The sequence below is a fragment of the Bos indicus genome, chromosome 1 (genome assembly GCF_029378745.1).
Source record: "Bos indicus isolate NIAB-ARS_2022 breed Sahiwal x Tharparkar chromosome 1, NIAB-ARS_B.indTharparkar_mat_pri_1.0, whole genome shotgun sequence".
In the NCBI taxonomy this organism is placed as follows: domain Eukaryota; kingdom Metazoa; phylum Chordata; class Mammalia; order Artiodactyla; family Bovidae; genus Bos; species Bos indicus.
Window position 1 is genome coordinate 95,224,433 of NC_091760.1, and position 14,717 is coordinate 95,239,149.

A 14,717-nucleotide genomic window follows, 5' to 3' on the forward strand; every position below is an offset into this window, starting at 1 on the left:
GAAGGCGATGGCACCCCACTCCAGTACTCTTGCCTGGCAAATCCCATGGACAGAGGAGCCTGGTAGGCTGCAGTCCATGGGGTCGCGAAGAGTCGGACACGACTGAAGTGACTTAGCAGCAGTAGCACATTAAAGAAGTAAATGTATATTTGAAAATAAAAAATATATTTATAAAACTAAGAAACAAGAGGAAATAAAAAGCCAAGAAACTCTTCGTCCTCAAATGACTATCTTTAAATTTGTGTTGGTTGATTCAACTATGTGGAAACATATTTTAAAATCTGGACTCTTATAGACTAAGTAGCTTTTCCTGTCTGCTTTCCAATGAGGGTCACACCAGATGATTTCCTGGCTCCCTAAAAGTATGTTTTTGGGGAAATCTTAGAATTTTTGCTTAAAAAGTTGGACTTTCATTTGATTGTTGTTAGTGGTTAAATGTCTTCTGCCATTATCTTCCCCATCCCCATTTTTTGTTTTTGTTATTTTATTTCCATTTTCAGATTTCGGAGAACCTGAAACAATCCTGGGTAGCATGTTTTAAGTTCTATATACTTATGATCCTTAAAGGTGTCTCCTTAAAGATTGGTTCCTGTGGTTTTTAGTGCATGTGGGAGAGCTGGGTTTACATAAGGTCTTTTGTAACCACTGAAATGATGCTTAATGTATAGTGTTATGCTCTGTTACACTTCTTCCTCTTTCTGTTTATGGAGGAAAATGGTGCATTATGCTTTCTCTAAAGTACCAGTATGCTTTCAGCAATTTATTGATCACCCAGGAGGTGTCACACACTGTAGAGACCTTGAGGTGCTCACATTTCTAGTTTGGAAAAACCAAGGAAACACTCTCAACAAGGCCTACTAAGTGCTATGGTTCGTGGTACTTAGTGGGTGCTATGGGAGCCCAGCAGAGAAGCCTCTGTGTGTGTGCCAGGGGGGACTCAGGCAGAGGATCCCAGAGGGAGTGCAGGCTCAGCTGAGTCTGGAAGGATGAAAAGAAGCACATCACACAGATGTGGAAAGAAGGGCATTCCAGGAAAAGAAAACAGCAGGTGCAAATCCCTGAGATGGGACAGCATGGACACATACCCAGGAGTTATTTCTTTTGTATTTCAGAGAGCTATGAAACTTGTAAAGGAGATCTTTGCATAACTAGGACATAGGTGGAACTAATCTCAGTCTTGTGTCATTAAGATATATTTCACTATTTTAATTATGGTAACTTTAAGTAAGCCAATATGATAATGAAAACATACAACCAATATATGATTTTTCAACAAAATGTACAACTTGGTGAAATAAGCTTTAAACTACTTATTAAAAATATTCTGTGTTACAGACTAGTAGAATAACATTTAAATTCTAGTGGCCAAAAACATAATTTGATTGAAAAACAATTTGTCTTTCTACTGTTGTTTGGTTTTAGACGCTTTTTGCCTTAGACCAACTTAAAGAAATTTTTGTTTTTCTTGTTATGTTGCTAAAGTACTGCTTCAGAAAGTATTTCTTTGCTTAAAGTTTGAAAGAAACACTGCAGTTGTTGGCAGCTGTGGTGCCTTATGAGACGAGAACTTCTTGTATGTTCATCAAATGGGTTAGGTGTCTGTGATTAGAAACCTCTTGTTTTAACCACCCAGTCTAGTTTCTATCTCACCCCTATTTTCCTCTCTTGTTCTACCCTGATTTTTCCCTCCATAGAACATATTGCTATTGGCGATTGTTTCTTTTATTCCTTCTAAGTAATTTCTCTCTCTAAGTAATGGTCTCCCCTGCTAGGTTGGAAGCTTTGTGAGGGGAGGAAGTCTGTGGGCTTCCCTGCTGTGTACCTAGCTCCTAAAAGTACCTGGCAGAAGATAAATACTCTCATAATTGCTAAGTGAATTGAGGATAAGTAATTCAAAGCCCCTGGACAGCTTCCACAATAAAGAAGATTGGTGATAAAAACCAGACAGGAAATTTTCCCTGTACATCCTACTTCTCAAATAAGGCATCATCATCAATAGGACCAACCAGTAAAATGTGCTTACTTTTGCCCACGATTCCTATTTCCTGTCCATGAAGAGCCCAAATAGGAAATGATAAGGAGTAAAGTTCCTGAGAAAGCAGGAATTTGAAGCAACAGTGAAAGAAAGTATAGTCAGCAATATAAGCCATTCATTCAGCAGTTATGTTGTTCAATTGCTAAGTGGTGTCTGACTTTTTGTGACCCCGAACTGCAGCATGCCAGGCTTCCCTGTTCTTCACTACTTCCCGGAGTTTGCTCAAATTTCTATCCATTGAATAGGTGATGCTACCTAGCCATCTTATCCTCTATCACCCCCTTTCCCTTTTGCCTTCAGTCTTTCCCGGCATCAGGGTCTTTGCATCAGGTGGTCAAAGAATTGGAGCTTCAGCATGAGTCCTTCCAGTGAATATTCAGGGTTGATTTCCTTTAGGATTGACTGGTTTGATCTCCTTGCAGTCCAGGGGGCTCTCAAGAGTCTTCCGGATGCCATGATCTTAGTTTTTTGAATGTTGAGTTTAAAGTAGTTTTTTCACTCTCCTTTTTCGCCCTCATCAAGAGGCTCTTTAGTTACTCTTCACTTTCTGCCATTAGAGTGGTATCATCAGCAATTATACTGAGCACTAATTATGTATCAGGCATAATAATAGACCAAGGGGGACAAAGATGGAGACCTTGAAACTCATAATGACAATACAGCAAGTGTCAAAATTAGAAACTTGAACCAGGTCTTAGAGAGCATTGAGGCAGGAGCAACTGTCTGAGAAGTGAGTTGGACAAGGTGTCACAGAGGAGGGGGACATTTGAGATGGTCACTGAAGGAGGAACTGGAATTTGGTAAAGCAGGAGAAATTCCATTAGAAGATGGAGCCCTGCAGTTCAGCTTTCTGTACCTTTGAGGAAAGTAAATACTACGTGGGCAGGACAGGCAAGTTTTACAGGCAGAGGTGTGTACTGGTCAGTGGTGTGTAGGAATATGAGTAGGTAAAAGGTTGTTTGAGCAGTAGGTAGATGTCAGAGGGTGGAGAATGTAATCTCTATCACAGCCACTGAAATTTTTTTCTCCCTAAAAGCATATTTCCTTTAGTAAATTCGAGGACTGAATTATTTTATATAGCATGAGGTACATAATTATGCTATAAAAATTTAGAAAATAGAAAAATTTACCTACAGTCTCACTGTAACACCATAAAGAAACTTTCATTAAAAAAAAATACTTGACAAGTAAAATATTTTTGCAAAACGCATACAGCTGGTAAGCGGCTAAGAAGGAATTTAGACGTGTTTGTTTTTATTTCAGTCCTTTGGTCTTTGCAATCTGCTATGCTGCCCTTCAAAGGGAAATATAGGAGCTTGTTAACAAAGTTCCTGTTCCTCCAGGTATCTTCCTCTAAGCTTTAATCTAATGATGATGCCTTGCTTGTACTCAGAACTTGTCTAAAATATTTTTTAAGAAATTTCATTTCAAGTCATTTCATGAGGTGCATGTGAATGTCCATCTCATTACTTTATGGTCTCATCTTGTTTATGAATGAAGTGTGATCCTCAGCTTCATCACACGTCTTGTTATCTAGAGGAACTTTGGCTTTACCAGAAATAAAATCCAACTTCAGGGAAAGAGGATTTGCCCCCATTAAGGGTATAAAGGAGTGAACCAAAGTCTCTGAAAGTAGTTGTAAAAAGTATTTTTGGTCAGTTAGATTACATATGTGAACTCCTTACTTCTTTGTAAGGGTTAGATTTACATGCTATGGAAGCTGCTTTGGTTTTCAGTTTGTGTGAGAACTGTCAGCTTCCACTCCTGTTGGAATTATGGGATCTGCATGTCCAGAGCACCTGTGGGTTATCACCAAATGTTTAACACATCTGTCAACTTCAATAATCCTATCTGACTGAGTGTTCTAAACCTTTTTGATATTTGTTGACAAAGCTTCCTAAATCATTCTAATGAAGAAGATTTCTAGCTAACTTTGGGATGCTTCAGAGGGTCCATGAAACATCCCAAAGAGAGATATTACACTAATTAGATTCATTTTGTATACAGAATTATATAGGGAGTATTGTCAAGTGAGTAATAAGTCTCGGGTTATATTGCATGGTGGACTTCCCTTGTGGCTCAGCTGGTAAAGAATCTGCTTGCAATGTGGGAGACCTGGGTTCGATCCCTGGGTTGGGATGATCCCTGGAGAAGGGAATAGCTACCCACTCCAGTACTGTGGCCTGGAGAATTCCATGAACTGTATAGTCCATGGGGTTGCAAAGAGTCAGACATGACTGAGCGACTTTCACTTTCACAACTTCATGGAGAAGGGCCAGTGACCCTTAGCACAGTACTGGGCACCGATCATTGTAACACCCAGTCATAAATAGCTGGATGTCACCTCCTGGCATCCTTGGGATGGGAGGGCCAAGAAGGAGGTAGCATTAAGGCAGTTTGGACCTCCTTTCATACTCATATGTCATATCATATTAGAGTCTCTTAAACATACTTTCCTTTTATCTTCTTACTCTAACCCAATTGTCTCAGAAAAATTAGTTTTTATCCCCCTTTTTTTTTTGTGATCCCTCAAGAATGACCATAATTACTGCTAACAAGACTGTAGTCAAGGAGAAGGAAATCTGTATGGCTTTAAGGGAAAAAGAATTTTTTAATTTGAAGTATAGTTGATTTACAGTATTGTGTTTCAGGTGTACAGCAAAGTGGTTCAGTTATGCATATTTTTTCAGATTATTTTCGATTATAAGTTATTACAAAAAATTAAATATAGTTCCCTGTGTTATATAATAAACCCTTGTTGCTAACCTATTTTTTGTATAGTAGTTTGTGTCTGTTAATCCCATATTCCTATTTTTATCCTTCCCCAACTCCCTTTCTCCTTTGGTAACCATAAATTTGTTTGCTGTGTCTGTGAGTCTGTTTCTGTTTTCTATATACATTTATTTGTATTGTTTTTTAGATTCAATATAAGTGATATATTTGTCTTTGTCTGACTTACTTAGTGTGATATTTTCTAGGTCCATCCATATTGCCAGAGATGGCAATATTTCTTTATTTTTATTGTTGAGTAATATTCCACTGTAGTATATATGTACCACATCTTCTTTAAGGGAAAATAATTTTTAAAAAGAGACAAGTGCATCAGCCTGTACAGTCCTTGGGAGGGTCCATAGCTCTCATTCAGATTCTCCATAATCCCACTGTCACTACTTTCTACTTAAACTACTATGTGTCACTGCAATTTAAAACGTGAAATGAAACCGAAAAAGTCGACGATATCTATTTTTATGCCTTAATTTTGTTATTATTGTCCAAGTTTTGGAATAGGACATTGTATGAAAAAAAAAAGTGATCTGACTGAAACAGCAAGCTTGAGAACTACAGATTGACATGCAGATATGTTATTTTTGGCCCATACTGCTTATTAAACATTTAAAACTTCATTGCCAACACCTAAAATTAAAAATATCTCACACAATAATCTGCACTTCCTACTTTTCTTGAAAAATCAGATCATCTGGTAGCACTGGGCTAGAGTTGCCACATCACACAGTCACCTGGGGAGGCCCACAGCTTCTTCCTTATTCAGGGCATTGTTTTTCCAGTTTGCCACAAACCTCCCCACTTCCTGATGTCTTACATCTGTTTTACTTATTTGTGTGCACTGTCTTGACCCCTGAAGACACGAGTTCATGACCTATTTTCTACAGTTAACACTCATTTAATGTTTCATGTAGTTAACAAATATTTTTAATTTTGCACAAGTGTTCCAAAAGGTTCCCATGCTTGAATGGTTCAGAATCTATGTCTTGGGGAAACAAGACATAATGTACACAGCCAGTAAAATCATACAGATGCATAAACCTAGAGGTGTCAGGAGGCAATAAGTATACATGGGTAATTTTCAAATGGGCAGTGGAGTTAACAAGGGCTGTAAGCTCAGAGAAGGACTGGATCGACCTTGAGAGGGTTAAAATCAAAGATGTGTCTTGAAGAATGCGTCAGAATAACATTGCAGGCAGGCGAGTGAAAGGGGAAAGAGGAAGAAAAGAATATAAAATGTGAACAAAAGCAAGTTGGTAAGAATGAACAGTTAGGGGAACTGTAAGTAGGTCTGAGAGTTTGGTTGGATAAAGGAGCTGTTTAGCAGACTTTGGGCTGCCCCTCATCAGCGAATACTATCTGACATCCATTCTTTAATTCTTCCCATCATTGTCTATTCACTTTACAATTGTTCTGGAAATGCCCATAGCAAAAGTAGCAAGCAGCTTGTGCAAACACTTGGCCCATCTTTCTTTATGCAAAGCATGTTTTCCACTTTTTAAAAACTCCTTCTTTGTGTTATTGCTTCTTAGCTCTCTCTCCCTCAAGAAAAAATGGACAGGAGACCTTGATTTTTAGCCTAGTAAGATCTCTAGCACCAACTAGGAAAACTTGGAGAAAATGAAAAGGAAGTGTGGACAGGAAGTGGGGGTAGTTTGGCAAGCACCAGCAAGTTTTAGGAGAGACCCAGGTTTACCTAACTCTTTCACCTAGAGACTAAAGCCCCTATCTGGAGAGTCACCTTCAAATCGCCTCAAATCGTCAAATGCAGAACATTATGTTCTGCACTTGTTCCTCTAATTCCCTGTAAGCCCTGGGAAGGATCCTTAGGATGGCTTTGCAGGCCTGTGTCCCAGTGTTCAGTGTTGCATAAAGCTGTATAACTGAGGAAACCCAGCACAATCCTATATTGAATGGATGTAGGATAAAAATGAAATAATATGGGACTTTGCTCTTGGTCCAGTGGTTAAGACTCCACATTCCCAATGCAGAGGGCCTGGGTTAGATATCAGTTCAGCTTTGATTGTAAAACAAAGGGGTTGGACTAGGCAATTCTTCCCAAATCAGTTTTTAAGGAAATTTAATAGATATGAAAAAATGAAGGTGGCGCTAGTGGTAAAGAATCCGCCTGCCCATGCAGGAAACGCAAGAGATGGGTTCAATTGCTGGATTGCGAAGATGCTTTGGAGTAAGAAATGGCACCCTACTCTGGTATTCTTGCCTGGAGAATTCCATGGAGAGAGGATCCTGGCAGGCTACAGTCCATGGGGTTGCACTAAGTTGGACACGACTGAGCACAGCATGCAACACAGCACAATAATGTCATAACAAGTTCACATTGTATTTTAATGAAAAACCTGAGCCTTTCTTAAGTCCACCCATGTTTCTAAATGCTTCAGTTGGGTTTTGTTTTGTTTTCTCCTTTGGTTTTCTTTCTCCTCTTCAACCTGTGTCCCTTCTTACTTCTCTGAGTCATCAGACACTTCGGAGGGGAGATCCTGGGCCCATTGTGTTTGTCTTCTTCTTCCTCCTCCCACCTCTTTGTCCCTGAGTCCTCAGCCTCTAAGGTCCATGCCTGTTCCTCCATTTTACCTGTGTTCTAGTGGATCTTGACAAGTAAGAGTTTACAGATGTCATTATGCTTGTTGCCAGAGATTGAAATTCTTTCAAATTTAACTTCTATCTGATCTTGTTGCTTCTGCAGCTTTTTGAGGGGAATGACTCAGCTTTTCAGAGTGAGTCAAGCTCTCACTGAAGTCGTTTTTAGGCTTTGGTACATTCTCTTCTAGGGCCTGAGGCTCCTCTACCAAGTGACCAGCACACTCTCATTCTCCATCATGCACTGGGCATCACGTCACTACCTCCTTCACCATCTGGCTCAGCTCCGAGGGCCCTTAGTTCCCCGAATCTTTGGAGTTAGAGAAGTGGCCAAGGGGAGGGGTGGCTCCTGTGGGGGCCCAGCTGCAGGGAAAGAAACTGGTCCAAGCCTGGGAGGGGCTGGAGGACTGGAAGAGGGCAAGCTTGTGACCGGATCTCCTGCACAAAGGATGCAGGGAAATATAAGCCTCTCCTGTTCAGCAACTTTGAAGCAGCCATCAGGCCTGCTCCGCATCCATTCATCTCTGTGCACTAGCTGCTCGAATATGCAGATGTCTTCAAATGGGTTCCTACCCTCAAAGAGTTGACGGGGAAGCAGGATACAAATCAAACTTCACACTGAGAGAGGAGAGGTGCAGAAACGGAGATACGTTCAAGCTACATGTTGACACGCAGTGTGACACACGGAGTGCAGAGAAATCCGTTCTGTGCCAAGGGTGGAAGGGAAGCAGACTTCAGAGAGGAGGTGTCTTGAAGGATAAGAAAGGGTTCAGGGGAAGGGATCATTCAAGCCTGAAGGAAGCCAGTGTAGGCCAGATGTTCCTCTATGGCTTGTCATTTGCAAGCCCTGCCCTTGGCAGCTCTGTCCCAGGGCTTTCACACATTGCAAAGAAAATCAGTCACAATAAAAACTGCCTGATGAGAGACTGTTGCACACTTTGAATAGAGTGTGTGTGCATGGTAAATCACTTCAGTTATGTCTGTCTCTTTGCGACTTTATGGACTGAAGCCTGTTGGGCTCTTCTGTCCTTGGGATTCTCTAGGCGAGAATACTAGAGTGGGTTGAAATTTTCTTCTCCAGGGGGTCTTCCCAACCCAAGTATCAAACCCACATCTCTGAAGTCTCCTGCACTGGCAGGCGGGCTCTTTACCACCAGCACCACCTGGGAAGTCCTCAAGCACATAGTATCAGTTCAGTTCAGTCGTTCAGTCGTGTCCAACTCTTCGCGACCCCATGAATCACAACATGCCAGGCCTCCCTGTCCATCACCAACTCCTGGAGTTTACCCAAACTCATGTCCATCAGGTCGGTGATGCCATCCAGCCAACTCATCCTCTGTTGTCCCCTTCTCCTGCCCCCAATCCCTCCCAGCACCAGGGTCTTTTCCAGTGAGTCAACTCTTCGCATGTGGTGGCCAAAGTATTGGAGTTTCAGCTTCAACATCAGTCCTACCAATGAACACTCAGGACTGATCTCCTTTAGGATGGACTGGTTGGATCTCCTCGCAGTCCAAGGGACTCTCAAGAGTCTCCTCCAACACCAGAGATCAAAAGCATCAAATCTTTGGCGCTCAGCTTTCTTCACAGTCCAACTCTCACATCCATACATGACCACTGGAAAACCATAGCCTTGACTAGACAGACCTTTGTTGGCAAAGTAATGTCTCTGCTTTTTAATATGCTGTTTAGGTTGGTCATAACTTGCCTTCCAAGGAGTAAGTGTCTTTTAATTTCATGGCTGCAATCACCATCTGCAGTAATTTTGGAGCCCCCCAAAGTAGTCTGACACTGTTTCCACTGTTTCCCCATCTATTTCCTATGAAGTGATGGGACCGGATGCCATGATCTTAGTTTTCTGAATGTTGAGCTTTAAACCAACTTCTTCACTCTCCACTTTCACTTTCATCAAGAGGCTTTTTAGTTCCTCTTCACTTTCTGCATTAAGGGTGGTGTCATCTGCATATCTGAGGTTCTTGATATTTCTCCTGGCAATCTTGAGTCCAGCTCATGCTTCTTCCAGCCCCGTGTTTCTCATGATGTACTCTGCATATAAGTTAAATAAGCAGGGTGACAATATACAGCTTTGACGTACTCCTTTTCCTATTTGGAACCAGTCTGCTGTTCCATGTCCAGTTCTAAATGTTGCTTCCTGACCTGCATATAGGTTTCTCAAGAGGCAGGTCAGGTGGTCTGGTATTCCCATTTCTTTAAGAATTTTCCACAGTCTATTGTGATCCACACACTGAAAGGCTTTGGTATAGTCAATAAAGCAGAAATAGATGTTTTTCTGGAACTCTCTTGCTTTTTCGATGATCCAGCAGATGTTGGCAATTTGGTTCCTCTGCCTTTTCTAAAACCAGCTTGAACATCTGGAAGTTCACAGTTCACGTATTGCTGAAGCCTGGCTTGGAGAATTTTGAACATTACTTTACTAGCATGTGAGATAAGTGCAATTATGTGGTAGTTTGAGCATTTTTTGGCATTGCCTTTCTTTGGGATTGGAAAGAAAACTGACCTTTTCCAGTCCTGTGGTCACTGTTAAGTTTTCCAAATTTGCTGGCATATTGAGTGCAGCAGTTTCCCAGCATCATCTTTCAGGATTTGAAATACCTCAACTGGAATTCCATCACCTCCACTAGCTTTGTTCGTAGTTGACTTCACATTCCTGGATGTCTGGCTCTATAGGCAATTCTAATGTGCAGAATAACTACTTGGAGACATTCCTGGGTCCTACTCCCAGAGGTAAGCCACAAGAATTTGTGTTCAGATGCTGCCAGTCTAGGAAACACCTTTTGTGTAATCTCGGACTAGACAACTTTCCTGATTATGTAATGAGGATAATAGAGATAAGGCACAAAAGAACCAGTTCTCAATCACCTTCTCTTAAAAATAAGTGTATTTAAAAAAAATTTTTATTAGAGTATAGTTGATTCACAATGTTGTGTTAGTTATAGGTGTAAAGCAAAATGAATTAGTTATATATATATATACTTTTGTGTCAGGAAGCTTCCTGTGTGCTGTTTTGGATCTGTCAGGGATTCTCTGTTCCTTATTAATTCCTGAAGGAGAGGCAAGCCTCTCCCAGGACTGAGGAATCCAGGCATTTCCTTCATTAGTGTTTCTATATGGTGATAAGTACCCTCTTCCTTCTTGTGAACCATACGGTAAAAGTGATTGTTTACAACTCTCTCTCTCTTTAATATGGATCGCCTATGTTTTGTAAGTCTGGAATTTTAATCTTTACCTTTGCTGAGAATAACTACCTTGTAAGACAGTATATATGCCCACACCATGTTGATTAAAACACCTTTGCTCCATCAGAGCTCTGGTCCCCGTGTCTTTCTTTTTCTTTCTTTCTTTCTCTTTCTCTCCCTCTCTCTCTTTTTCAGGCTGATTCCCTGGAGTGCAGAGGCTCTCTGAGTTCACTTTCCTGCCCAGGCTTCTAAGACCCTCTCGAGAAGGTGCTCTGCGCCTTCACCCCATTGAGAGGGTGCCTGAGGCCTCCGTGAACAGAGCAAGCCCTGTGCAGGGGCTTTCTTGGCTTTCAGTGTAAACCAAGGAATATCAGCCTCTTTCTCTCCTTTACTTTCTTATTGTTGACTTTGGACCACCAAGTTCCGGTCCATTAAAGGACCTCAACACTTTTGTATTATTGTTAAAGCTGTTGAAGTGTGAGCTGATTAAAACGTCGTTTATTCTCAAAGCATTCCAAAGCAGCTGATAGGGAGGACCATCAGCTTTCCAGCTGAGAAAAACTTCTTTAAATTATTTTTGTTTACAAAAAGAATTCTCTTTGATACAAAAAGTAGAAGGACATACTTTAAAATATAAATTAAATATATTGTGACCTTGCTACCTCTAAGGAACAAAGTTGCCTTAAGGCATTCTATTGATTATTAAGCTTTTTTGTGTATTCCAGCTTCACCCCACTCTATTATAAATAATAGATATCAGTATATTTATGGTAAATAATGTAAGGGATCTTATTTTAGAATTAGCCATCAAAGAATAAGTATAAATTGCTATATTGTGTAAGAGTTCTCTGCTCCATTCCTTCAAATGCAGTTCACAAAGAACCACATTTCCTTGGGGAAAACATAATTTAAACCATAGAGAAGTAACACTTCTTTTCAGGGAAATTGCAGTGCCATCCAAGATATTGGTAGAACTACAGAGCTCCATAAATATCACTGTTGGACTCAAAGATTTGGTTATGTTCATGAACAAGATACGTAAATTAAAAATGCAGTGTGTTAAATGAGACTATATTAGCAAACAGGATATGTCTTATAACTTCTACTGTTTTTATATTATAGTTTGGATTTTGGATCTTTTTTTTTTTTTTAAGTGTATTTTTAAACCAAACAATTTACTAACCTATTGGTGTGCCAAACTCCTTTTGTCTCTTCATTTGGGCTCTATATCTTTTGTTGGGACCAGACTTTCACTTCCCTAGGATTGAAACGGGGGTGGGGGAGGAGGCTCAAGCAAGAGAGGAGGAATAGATGTTCTTTAAATGTATCGTAAAGAGAGATTCAAAGTCATATCATAGACATGGACCATTTTCCTTATGATGGGATATGTAACTTATAAATTTATGTTAGGACAGAAGTACAGTCAGTCCTTAGTTTCTGCTGTTGCTCACCTGGATCAGTTTTCTATCCTTGAAGCTCTGGATGTGGAGGGCCTACTGCACTATGCCGCTTTATATAATGGGCTTGAACACCCACAGATTTTGGTATGTGCTGGAGGTGGTGGTGCTGGAATCAATCCCCTGTGGGTACTGAGGACCACTGTATAGTTATCTCATCTGCTGTACAGATATTTGACTTAGACTTAATAGGTTATGCATTAACCACATTAGATTGTTGTAGCTATGAATCATGAATAAAAGTTTGTAAAGAGTAAATTGTTTCAATTTCCTGAATCTGTTAAATTGAGAAGCCTCTCCTGGGGTAAAAGTAAAACCTCCATCACTGGGGAACACTTATTCTTTCACAACAGCCCTGCCTTCTGCTCTCCTTCCTGAGCCCGGTGGTCCAGCCTGTCTCCTAATGCCTCAGGCCAACAAGTGACTGAGCTGTATTAACTTGAAACTGCTGGCTGTAGAAATTCCAATTGCTTGTAGAGCCATTGGCTTTTGCACTGATGCCAGTTTCCTTAGGCACTGTTTACCTAGGCAAACTAGTCCTGCTACCCAGCCCAGAAGATCTGCTGGCAAAGAGAAGTTGTAGCTGGTAGGGTGAGATAAATTTCATGACCTTCTTGCACTCTCCAGCCTGATTTTAGGCCTTTTTTATTTGTTTAGGTGTTCAAAACCTGTGTGATGGGAGAAACTCAGCTTTAAACAGTGGTTTAGTTGTGATTTTCTTCTGACCTGTAAGTAATAACATTCAGAGGGATAGGGCAATTAGTTGGGCTTTTGGGTTCTAGTACTTTGTCACTTGGAGTTCTTTGATCCTGGGCAAGGCATTTAACGTTTCTAAGCCTGAAACAAACAAACAAAAAATGTAATATCTGCTCTTCCTGTTTCACAGGTTCTTGTGAAATTCAGAAAGTTCAAATGATTATAAACTGTAAAGCAATATACAGAATAATTATTATAAATATTATACTTTATTATGTATTTTGTATTTTATATAGTATCTGTTGAATTATTATAATCACATTCTCAATATACACAAAGAGATCTTAGCTTACTATAGTTAGCATCTGAATCTGGCTCTTCTGACGTGTAGTTAATATCTATAAAAATCATTTGCCTTTTATCTTTTGGGTCTATATGCCATTTAATAAACAGTTTTTCAAAGAGATATCAAATTTTCTTCTCTGCACTTTACATAGAGCAAAAGATTAACTCAACTCCTGCAGTATCTTGTGTAACACACTTGTGAAGTCAGGCAGAGGGCATGAGTGGGCAAGCTCTGTACTGTCTATAGCAGAGGAAGTTTAGGAGGTTTTGTTTAGAAGTTTAATTCTTTTGTGCTGCCTTGAGTCAGCTGCTATTTGGAACACTCAGATGAAAACAAATACTACTTGTCCTGGCAATAAGGGAGGCTTTTTGCAGCTTGTGTAGCCTCATGAAGGACATTTGTTTATGACCATGGACATGGGACACTGGAAAAAAAATTTGATCTCCAAGTCTCAGATCTTGTCTCAAGTTGCTAAAAGGCTTGAGAAAGAAACGTGCTGGTGAGGAAGAGCTGAGAAAAAAGGGGCAGATGGAGGGGCCTCCTCAGCCCAGAGGGTTCATGGCTAGAGCTGCTGATCTTGGGAGAGTCACATATCCATTCCAGGCCTCAGTTTCCCTTTGTGTAATATGGGAAACTTAAGGGTCGTTCCAGATGTAATGTCTTCCAGTTTCATGAAGTAGGTTTGAGAATCAATTGACTAGTGAGTGACAGTTGAGGATGATGGCTGAGGTTTCCAGAGCCAGAGTGGGTTCCAGTCCAGGCCCCCACTTCATGCCTATGTGACACCTTTCATGGACCACTTGTGGCCTGAGACTTCACGTGAAGAAGAGTGATTTGTTGTTGTTTAGTTGCTAAGTTATGTCTGACTCTTCGTGACTCCATTTGCCTGTGTGCAAATGTCAATATGTATGAGCTGTTATCCCCCTCAAATTTAGAGGACTTTTGGAGCTAAGCAAGTACTTTGGCAATACAGAAATTATCTTCTGTGCAATAGTGAAAAGTAAACAAACATGTTTAGGCACTGGAAAGAGACCAGCTTCTCCTTTTTGTGCTCTCCCAGCTTGAACTGCAATGAGAGAACAAACTGAAGGCTTTAGGGAGAAGGGGTTAGGGTGTCAGATGCCTCTGAGTTCTTGCCTTTCTCTCTTCTAGGTTATCTTATCAGTGAGTGGTGGTGAGGTTTTCATCAGGTTTGTTTTGTAGCTTATAAGAAAATCTTAGATGGAGGAATGAACAAATAAGAAATGTAATAGAGCAGTCTCATCAGAGAACCCTACTGTTATTAATACATAATTATATTTGTGCTTCACAGGTTGGCTTAATAATTCCCTCCAGTGCTTTGCTAGAACTCTTTTAGTCCATGCCTATTCTCAGAGTATGGTCCAGAAGGTTTATTTTATGAATGCTGACTAAAGGAAAAAAGGGAGAAAGGACAACTATAGGAAGGTTCCTTAACCAGATGAAAGTGAAAGTCACTCAGTCATGTCCAACTCTTTGCGATCCCATAGACTGTACAGTCCATGGAATGCTCTAGGCCACCATCATTTATAGGGCCAGTGGACAGGAAAGGAAGGAAAAAAAATCAATAAAATATCCAAAAGAGAAAA

At 40.4% G+C, this 14,717-nt stretch overlaps 1 protein-coding gene across 3 annotated transcripts in view; it reads left to right on the top strand.

The window, feature by feature from the left end:
• The window catches only part of NCEH1 (neutral cholesterol ester hydrolase 1), a 92,417-nt gene that overhangs the window by 42,580 nt on the left and 35,120 nt on the right, over window positions 1-14,717 (top strand). The window contains exon 2 of one of the 3 annotated variants that reach the window (XM_019959499.2): window positions 12,726-12,796. The exons of the other annotated variants lie outside the window; for them this stretch is intronic. The gene's annotated coding sequence lies outside the window, so the exon portion shown is untranslated. The remainder of the gene's footprint in view (window positions 1-12,725; window positions 12,797-14,717) is intronic. 3 annotated transcript variants of the gene reach the window in all.